Raw genomic sequence first — 10,464 nt, forward strand, 5'->3', positions numbered from 1 at the left:
CTCACCTGAAGTAGATTTACTAGGTCTGAGAGGAGCTTTTTCTGAGGGTCTTTTTTTTTTTTTTTTTAAGATTTTGTTTATTTATTTGACAGACAGAGACCACAAGTAGGCAGAGAGGCAGGCGCGGGGGGGCTGGGAAGCAAGCTCTCTGCCAAGCAGAGAGCCCGATGCGGGGCTCGATCCCAGGACCCTGAGATCATGACCTGAGCCGAAGGCAGAGGCTCAACAACTGAGCCCCCCAGGCACCCCTCTTTCTGAGATCCTCGAAACAAAGCATCACCTTCCACAATGGTGACGCCCATCTCCACTGGCTCTGAATGGACGTAGGGGTCCATTCACCCAACCACCAGCAGCATCGCACCTTCTGATTAAAAACTGAAGTTCGGTAACGTGACTGGTTTGACCCACAGGCACTCCCTGACGTGGCCCCCCTCCAGCTGCCCCCATCCTGCTCACGGACGTGAGGCCAGGGCACAGCACCCCCTCCACGGAGCAGGGCTCAGTACCCAGCCCCAACCATGACCTCCTAGGAATTTGAAACTAGCAGGGAGAGACAAGGAAGCCGATATCCAGTCCGTCATTTCTGAGTCACTCCGTCCAGCCTCCCCGACCCGGCCAAACCGCAGCGACCCTCCCCCACGCAGCTCAGCACCCAGCAGGTCTGAACAAAGCCTGCTCAGTCTCTCCAGACTCCCAGCAGGTAGGTCTGCCCTGCCAGGTCCCAGGGAGCATGGCTAAGTGGGCACTGAGCACCCCCCCATTCATCTGCAGCTCGGTCCCCTTGGTGAGCAGCCTGGCCCAGCCCCTCCTGGGGTCCTGACTCACCCCTGCCTTCCTCCTGCAGGAGGAGGAAACGGTTTCAGGCCTCCATGCTCTCAGAGCATGAAGGCTGGCTGGTCCACACACAGACCCCCACTCCCCCCGTCCACCAGGTCCCCCACCAGCGTGACCACCGGCCCCCCATGGAGCCCTGCGACACAGCCTTCTGATCAGTTTCAGTCCATGCCCACCCCAGACTGAGGTGTGTGGGTGTATTTTTTGAGGATTGTCTACCCGGCCCGGACTGATGGTGAGCGGTCCTGCTCCCACTGAGCAAGAAACGAGAGGGATCCCATGTGAATTCCTCGAGCAGAGCTTCCCACGAACGGCGGTTCTGGTCCCTGCTCTGCCGTGAGGCCTCTGCCCTATGCTGTTTAAGAGTCCCAGAGATGAAGGAAGGACAAAGAAGAGGCCAGAATGTCCCGTGGTTCAGAGATCAGTCACGACCGACTGACAGGGAGGCCCATTTACTGGACAAACGCCCTGAAGTCGGTCCGAAGATCCTCAGTAAACTCATTTCCATCTTACCCCTTCAACTTATGTCTTCCCGTGGTTGTTTGCTTCTGCGTGTGATTACCAAGGGCCGGGCCCTGTAATGCAGGCAGATCTGATCACACGGTCATGGCTGGATTATGGTGCATTAAAGGATTGTGGTTCTTGGACCCAGTCCTAGCTCACCGGTTGTGCTCTTACTTGGTCCTCGTGTCCCTGCTGGGCTGGACCTCGTGGGGCACGGAAGCCCCCACCACAGGCTGGCACCTGTTGGAGGGCTTGTGGGATAAGCTGGTTGTCAGTGTTGCAGCTACTGCGAGCCCCTCACACCTGCTGGAGACAAAACCGAAAACGTTTCACCACTTTTATGGTATCACAGTTGTTACTGGAAGCTGATGCAAAACCAAACCACAGAAGCAATCCCCCCAGCAAGGATCCCGTCTCCTCTTCCTGACAGCCCCAAGATTCGGCCGGGGCAGGTCGTAAGGGAGGGCTCCGGGGGGTCGGGGTGGGTTGGAGAGAACACCCAGGCCCCCCGCTAGGCGGCGGGAGGAGGCAGCAGGGGAGGCTGAACCCCGGCCTCACACACTGCTTGCGCCCCACGAGGGCACGGCTCCGTGGCAGGCATGGCGGCGTCACGCGGAAGCATGCTGACATCAGGTGCCACTCCTGCCCACAAACACAATCACATCAAGCGCGAGCCAGCTCAGGCCACCCAGCAGCCTCTGCGGTGTCACCAGCAGTGCCAACACAAGCGACTTCATTTTTAAAATATAAATGGGAAGCCATTCGAGGGTTTCCCCCTATTTCTGGCTCTTCCTCACGTTCTTGGAGGCTTTCTTCTACAGCAGGGAAAAGTGGTGGCAGAGATATCAAGCTTGGGGTCCCACGCAGCCCCGGTCCCTCGTGTGAAACTCACCCCTGGCCCAGGAAGCAGGGGACGGCTTCACGTCCACGCGCCCATCTGTGACGTTCTGTTTTTAAATCCCTGCTTTCGAAAAGGAGCCGTCATGGTTCTCAAGTGTTCCAATGGAAAGTTTAGACTGTTGTCCCGCCGGGCCACCCTTCCCTTCTTGATGTTTCCACATAAGGACAAAATGAAAAAAGATTTCGAAACCAGGTCAAAGAGGACAGTCGGTTTCTGAGACCTGTGGACCTGTGGACCTGCTTTTCCTTCCAGAGTCGGCACTGAGGATGGCGTGATGTGGAAGCGGACGGTGGTTCAGGACAAAAATCCTTGTGTGTGTCTTCTTCAAAATTTTGTGGCAATTACGTAGCTTTAAAACATTATCTGGCACTTTAAAATTTCAGAAGTATTAGTTCTTACCAAGAAACAGAGCCTCAGTAGATGAAACACAATAGACAGAGCTGAACGGAGAAATAGATTACCATCAGGGACCCCGAGACCCCCTCCCAGCAGCTGACAGAACTTCTAGTCCAGGAATCAGCAGAGATGGGGGATCGGGGCCACACCCCAGCGACAGGACCAGCTGGTATTTATGGACATGCCACCCAACAACAGCGGGGTCCGCACTGTTTTTAAAGGATCCATGTATCTTCACCAAGACAGACTGTAGACTGGCCCATAAAATAAATCCCAGCAAATCTAAAAGAATTTTTTAAAAAATCACAGACGGTACATTCTCTGACCATAAGGGAATCAAATGAGAAATCAACAGCAGACAAGAAAATCTCTAAACACACAGAAGCTAAATCACGTGCTACTAACTAATCCACAACCCAACAAGGAAGTTTCAGAAGAAACTTAAAAGTACATAGAACTGAGTGAAAATGAATAAACGACATATCAAAATGGGTGGGGCTCGTCCAAGGTGGTGCTTTGGGGGAGATCCGTTGGATTAACTTACACCAGAAATGAGAAAAGTCCTCAAATCGAAAACTTGAGTTCCTACCTCAAACAGCTAGAAAAATAAGAGCCAGAGAAACCCAAAGCAAAGAGAAGGAAGGAAATGCAGAAATCAGTGAAACTGAAAGTAGGGAGGCAGAAATAAAAATCAATGAAACAAAAATGAAATGAAGCAAACAAAAAGCTAGTTCTTTGAGAAAAATCAAGGAAACTGAAAAACTTAGAGCAAAAGTGACAAAAGCAGAAAGCACAAGTAACCTCAGAAACGAAACAGCCAAAACTACAGACTCTACAAACTTCTAGAGAAATAAGAGAACACCATGAGAAACTTTATGCTCTTATATGTGAATACTTAGGAGAATCAAATAAATTCTCAAAAACCACATACTACAAAATTCCATGAAGACGGAACAGACAATTGGAATAGCCCTATAAACATCAGAGAATTTGAATTCATAATTTTAAATCTCCAGAAAAAAGAAAGAAAAAGAAAAAGAAATCTCCACCTAGTTTTAAAAGAAGAGTTAATGCCAATTTACACAATCTTTTCCAGAACATAAAAGAAGGTTGGACATTTCTCAACTCATTTTATGAGGCCAGTATTACCCTGATATCAAAGCCAAAGACAACATACACGTGCACACGCACACACCAACTATGGGCTATTATCTCTCATGAACTTAGGTGCAAAATTCCTGAGCAAAATAGTAGCACACCTAATTAACAATATATAAAAAAGAATTAAACACCATGATCCAATACAGTCAGTGTATTCCAACTATGTGAGGCCGGTTCAACATTAGAAAATGATCTGTGTAATCTATCCTAACGACAAGCTAAGGAAGAAAAATCATATGATTTTATCAACTGATGTGGAAAAAAATACTTGACAAAATCCAATAGCTATTCATGACAAAAACTCTTAGCAAGGTAGCAATTATGGGGAATCACATCAACTTGAGGGGGGAAAGCAACTAGAAAACCCCTATCGCTGATGTCATACTTAAAGACTGAATGCTTTGCCCTTTGTCTAGGAACAAGGCAAGGGTGTCTACTTAACACTCTTACTCAACATAGTCCTAAATGTTCTAATCACTGAAATGGGGAAGAAAAAGAAATAAATTGCATACAAATGAGAAGGGAAGAAATGAAACTGTTTGCAGATGGCATGATCCCTTAGGAATAAAATCCCAAGGAATCCACCCACACTCACCCAACACAAACTGAACACTTAGAAATGATCAAAGCCATGGGATACAAGATTAGCCACAAAAATCAATTGTATTTCTATATACAGTCAGTAAACCTGCAGACTGAAATTAGGTACCATTTACAATCACTCAAAAATGGGCTACTTAGGTATACCCTTAACAGACTGAGGATCTGTGTGCTGGATGGAAGAAATCAAAGACAAATGAATAGATATACTAGGTTAATGGATTAAAAGACTCAACATCGTAAAGATGTCTATTCCCCCCAAATGATCTGTAGATTTATGCACTCCTTATCAAAATCCCAGTGACTTTTTATAGTAATAAGTTTATTCTAAGATTTGTATAGAATGAATAGACATTTTCCCAAAGAAGTTATAACAGATGGTCAACAGGTGCATGAAAGAATGCTCAATACGATTCATCATCAGGGAAATGCAAATCAAAGCCACAGTGAGATCCCACCTCACCAGTCAGAATGGCTACAGTTAACAAGACAGGAAACAACAGGTGTTAACAAAGATGCAGAGAAAGGGGATCCCTCTTACACTGTTGGCGGGAATGTAAACCAGAGCATCCACTCTGGAAAACAGCATGGACGTTCCTCAAAAAGTTAAAAATAGAGCTACCTTATGACCCAGCCAGTGCACTACTAGGTATTTACCAAAGCATACCAAAATACATATTTGAAGGGCACATGCACCCTGATGTTTATAGCAGTGATGTCCACGAGAGCCAGACTATGGAGAGAGCCCGGTGCCCATCAACTGATGAATGGATAAAGAATATGGGAGATATATATATATATATATAGTAGTAGTATATATGAGTAGTATATGGTAGTATATATATGGAATATATATATATATATATATATATATATATAATGGAATTCCATTATATATATAATGGAATACTACCATATACTACTACTATACTATATACATATATGTACACACTATATACTATAGTATACAACTATACTACTATAATAATACGTTATATATATAATGGAATATCTATAATGGAATACTACTCAGCCATCAAAAAGAATGTAATCTTGCTATTTGCAATGACATGGATGGAGCTAGAGCATATTACACTAAGAGAAATAAGTCAGAGAAAAACAAATACCCCATGACTTCACTCATGTGTGGAATTTAAGAAACAGAACAGATGAACATATGGAGATAGGGAGAGAAAGAGAAACAAACCGTAAGAGACTTTAACGATAGAGAACAAACGGAGGGTTGGTGGGCGGAGGTGGGTACGGGACGGGCTAGGTGTGAAGGAGGCACGTGTGGTGAGCGCTGGGCTCTCTGTGTACATGATGAATCACTATATTCTACTCCTGAAACCAATATTACACTCCATGTTAACTAACTAGAATTTAAATAAAAATGTGGAAAACAAAGTCAAATAAAATAAATACAATTTGTATGGAAAGGCACAAGTCTTGGTATAGTTAAAATAATCTTGAAAAAGAACAACCAAGGGAGAGGAATCACTCTATCTGATACTAAGTCTTACTACGGAGCTACAGTGATCAAGACAGTGTGGTGCTGTCAGAGGGATAGACACAGAGAGCCACAGATCAGAGCAGAGACCCCAGAAAGAGACGGACGTGATTATGCCCAACTGATTTTTGGCAAAGGGGTCAAAGCAATTCTAGGGAGAGAAGACAGGCTTCTCAGTAAATGGTGCTGGAATCATTGGATGTCCATAGGGGAGAAAAAAGTGAACCTAGACCCAAACCTCACATCTTCACACACAAATTAACTCAAAATTTACCCTAGAATTAAATGTAAAACATAAAACTATAAATCTCTTAGGAAAAAACCGTAAAGATCTTTGGGACCTTGAAGTCTTCAACTTGACACCACAGACACTACACCTGAGAGAAAAGCTCACAGACGGGACCTTACTAAAACGAACTCCTGCTGCGAGTGTCCCGGCGGGAGAAGGCACTTGCACTTCTCTCCAAAATATATAAAGAACTCTCAAAAGCCAACAGAGTAGATCCATTCAATTAGAAAACGGGCAAAAACGCATGAACAGACGTTCCTCCAAGAGGACATGCGGACGGATGTGAGCACGGGCAAAGCTGTTCAGCCTCGTTGGCCACTAGGGAAACGCAGATCAGAACCACAGTGAAGCGTCACTACTGGCCTCGCAGAAGGGCACAGAGGAGAAGCTGTGGCGGCACCGACGCTGGGGTCCTCCCCCATTTCTGGTGGGCGTGGGAAATGGCGGGCGAGCAGCACAGCTTCCGTGTGCAGGGGTGGTCTCCACCCGCAACGCAAGAGGAACACGGGCCACATGGTTCCATGACGCGGCGTCTGTGGACAACTGCTCCGGTGTCCGCCACGACTGAGAACAACGGGCCGGTGACGGACGCGTGAGGGAGCGCACTGCGGTTCTGGAAGGGGAACGGGGATCCTTGAGCCCATGGAGTGCGCAGGGTCTTGCCTGTGGTGGTGGCACACAACCCCCCAGGTTCTGCACACAGTGCACAGTGAGGCGCACACACACACACGCACAGTTACACACACACCGCACAGACATGGGGTAAGATAGTCATACCACATGCATACACACACTTACACATACACCACAGTCACACACCATAACACACACACGTATGCAGTGACACATACTCTATACACAGACACACAGACATACACAACTACACACACCAGACACACACATACACACACTAACACAGATATCACACACACACATCATACCACACACACACATGCAGTGACACACACCCTATACACAGACACACAAATACACACGACTGCACACACCATACACACACATATACACACTTATACACACATCACACACAACATACCACACACACATATGCACTTACATACACCCATACACAAACTTATGGATATACAATTATACACACACACACGTAATATACCACATATATACACAGACACATGCCATGCCACCCCCCCAGAGACATACAGAGATACACACCCTACCACACACACACTTACACACACACACACAACATACGCACACAGAGAGACATACCCCATACTGCACACACATATACACTTTCAGACACACATACACACATACAGGGTACAAATGGGACTGAAGAAATCTGGGTAAGAGACCAGCGGACCGTGTCACCGCCGAGCCCCAGCTGGAGCCGCTGGACGGTGGCAAACTGCCCTCCTTAGGGCACACGGGGCCGCTCCCAGGGGGCCCCGCCCCGTACTGTTCCTGTGGCTGCACGTGACTCTGTCATCATCTCCATAAAAACTTTAATTAAAAAAGTAGTTATCTAATAAGAATGTTTCTGAAATCATAGTTTTTATGGCCACATCAACCAAACCAAACTTGAAGAGGCCACTTTGAAGGTGATTTTCCTCAATCCCCCTCTAAGGGCTTGGTGCTCCCCGAGGGCGTGGGAGGGGGCCGGGACGGACCCTCGGAGTCCCCAGCCCGACCCCCACCAGGGCGTGACGGGGGCCCCCGCAGGGGCTCTGCCTGAGCCTGGGGTTGCGCAGGGCCGATGAAGGGCTCCCACAGTTCACGGCCGCGGGCCTGACTCCACAGAGGATGAGACGGGCTCCGGCTCTGGGACCCCGCCTGGCAGCGTGTGCAACGCCACCCCCTCCCCGCCGCCGCCAGCCCTGAGTCACAGTGGGTGGCAGGACGCAGCCCTGGCTCTGGTGCAACAGCAAGCAGCCCTCTGACACGCCAGGAGGCAGGGGAGATGTGCCACCGAGGTCAGGCCAGGAGCCAGCTGCCCCGGGGCCTGGGAACGATTCTGGAATTTTCCAGGGACCGTGAGGAGCGGTGGGAGGGCTGCCCTCCCAGAGCCCCACGGGTGACCAGGCGACCAGTTTCCAGGTGTCCCTAGAAGAAGGCTCTTCGAAGCTGGGGGATAAAGCAGGTGCTATCTGCACGCCGTCCGCACACCGTCCGCACACCATCTGCACACCGTCCGCACACCGTCCGCATACCGTGCACACCGTCCGCACACCGTCCGCACACCGTGCACACCGTCCGCACACCGTCCGCACACCGTGCACACCGTCCGCACACCGTCCGCACACCGTCCGCACACCGTGCACACCGTCCGCACACCGTGCACACCGTCCGCACACCGTCCGCACACCATCTGCACACAGACACGGTCCCCGGCTTCCGTCTCTCCCCTTCCTCACCTTTCCCTCTGGCACCTCCGGGAAGTGGGCGCGAAGTTTATAAACTCTGCGTCGGGGACCGTCATTACGGTGCAAGTTACACTGTAGCACGGTGGGCGCCTCCGGGGACGATGGAGCTGGGCAGGTGCAGCGAGGGGGGTCGGCGGGTGGCTCGGCCCGTGCGCAGGGGCACCGCGGACCTCAGCTCTGCCGCAGCCGTCCTCGCGGGCCCCACCTCACCCGGGAAAGCAGGAGGGGGGACGTCTCCAGTGAGCACCAAACATGGAAGGGGCAAAGTCAAACACAGCCTGGCAGGAAAGTGTGTCCGACTCCCCCCAACTCCGAAACCCTGACCTCGGTGCTTAGTGGGGGAATTTAAAGACCCGCACAATCGTTCTCTCATTCTTGACGAAAATCCTCCGTTTTGTGACTTCTCGTCTCTTAGGGACATCACTTTGACCTTTTTTCTGTGAACAAGACTTTGAGACGTAGTTTATGTGATTTTGGTCCCTCGACGGAAGACGGAATACGAGATAGGAACAGCAGAGCAGGTTCCAATGTTCACACACCCAGTAGTTGTGTTTGTGCTTCTGAGGGAAGAAATGCGGAGACTTTTTAAATAAAGCACCATCGTAGAGCATGAAGGCTGTTTTCACCCCCTCCAGGCCAGGGAGGTGCTGGTTCATGGAACGGGAGGTCCGAGTGTCCGATGAAGCCCCTTCGGGCGTCATGTTTGGGTTCGTGAAAGCTGAATTGGTGACACTGGGGTGGAGGCTGCAGGGCTCGCACTGGGGACAGACAATCCTGCCCTTGAGAGCCCTCTGCTTAGAAAGAGAGGCGGGTTCAGAAACGAGTGATCCCCCCCCCATGTAAGTGTCACCGTACCTGTGTAATCACACTCAAACTCACACACACACACACACACACCCTGCATACACCCTGCATCATGGGAGCCCAAAGAATGATCTCTCTGTGGGTCCGTGAATTGGGGGGGGGGGGACCAATTCCAACCATGTAGGCACACCAGAAGGGGCAAGTGACAGGAGCACAGGAGTCCCCAGAAGCGGCTCACAGGCAGTTCAGTTGGCTGGGATCTAGCTTCGAGCGTGGCCGGCCACCCGTGTAGACACAGGGGACCTCATGCCCCAAGCCATCGCCATCACGATGGTGGCACGCTTCGTGAGAGTCCTTCTTTCCTTCATGCAGGGTAAGGGTGGGGAGAAGGTGGCCCAGTGAGTAGATTTGTTTAAAGTAATTCATTTGGGGGCACCTGGGTGGCTCAGTGGGTTAAGCCTCTGCCTTCGGCTCAGGTCATGATCTCAGGGTCCTGGGATGGAGCATCGGGCTCTCTGCTCAGCAGGGAGCCTGCTTCCCTCTCTCTCTGCCTGCCTCTGTGCCTACTTGTGATCTCTGTCAAATAAATAAATGAAATCTTTAAAAAATAATAATAAAGTAATTGATTTGAAGCCTGTGTTTGCGATTACTGTGTCATCTTAACCTTCTTGTTGGTCGTTACTCCATCTCTGTGTCGCTGGGGAGACCCTGTGCCACCCTGTGGCTGGGGGCCCCCCGGGGACTCTGCCTGGAGGGCGTGGTCCTTGCACACGCATGCCAGCCCCGGGATTGCCCTTCTGGGCATCCTGCCGACAAGCCAGCCCTTGGGCATGGAGGCCTGGCAACCATGTCCGTACCCAGACCTTCCCTGACCAGTGCTGGGTCCCGGCTGGTCTCTGACGGGGCGAAGGCTCGCACCCCCCCCCCTTGGGTGGGAGACAGAGAAATCAGACTTCTGGGACCATCCCTGGATCTGGAAACCCTCCTCTTCCAAGACAGGGGCAGGCGTTCACAGCTTTGGGGGCCACGTTGGCATTTAAGACGTTGACCAGTTTAGAACACT

Source organism: Mustela lutreola, chromosome 2 (genome assembly GCF_030435805.1).
Source record: "Mustela lutreola isolate mMusLut2 chromosome 2, mMusLut2.pri, whole genome shotgun sequence".
NCBI classification, from domain to species: domain Eukaryota; kingdom Metazoa; phylum Chordata; class Mammalia; order Carnivora; family Mustelidae; genus Mustela; species Mustela lutreola.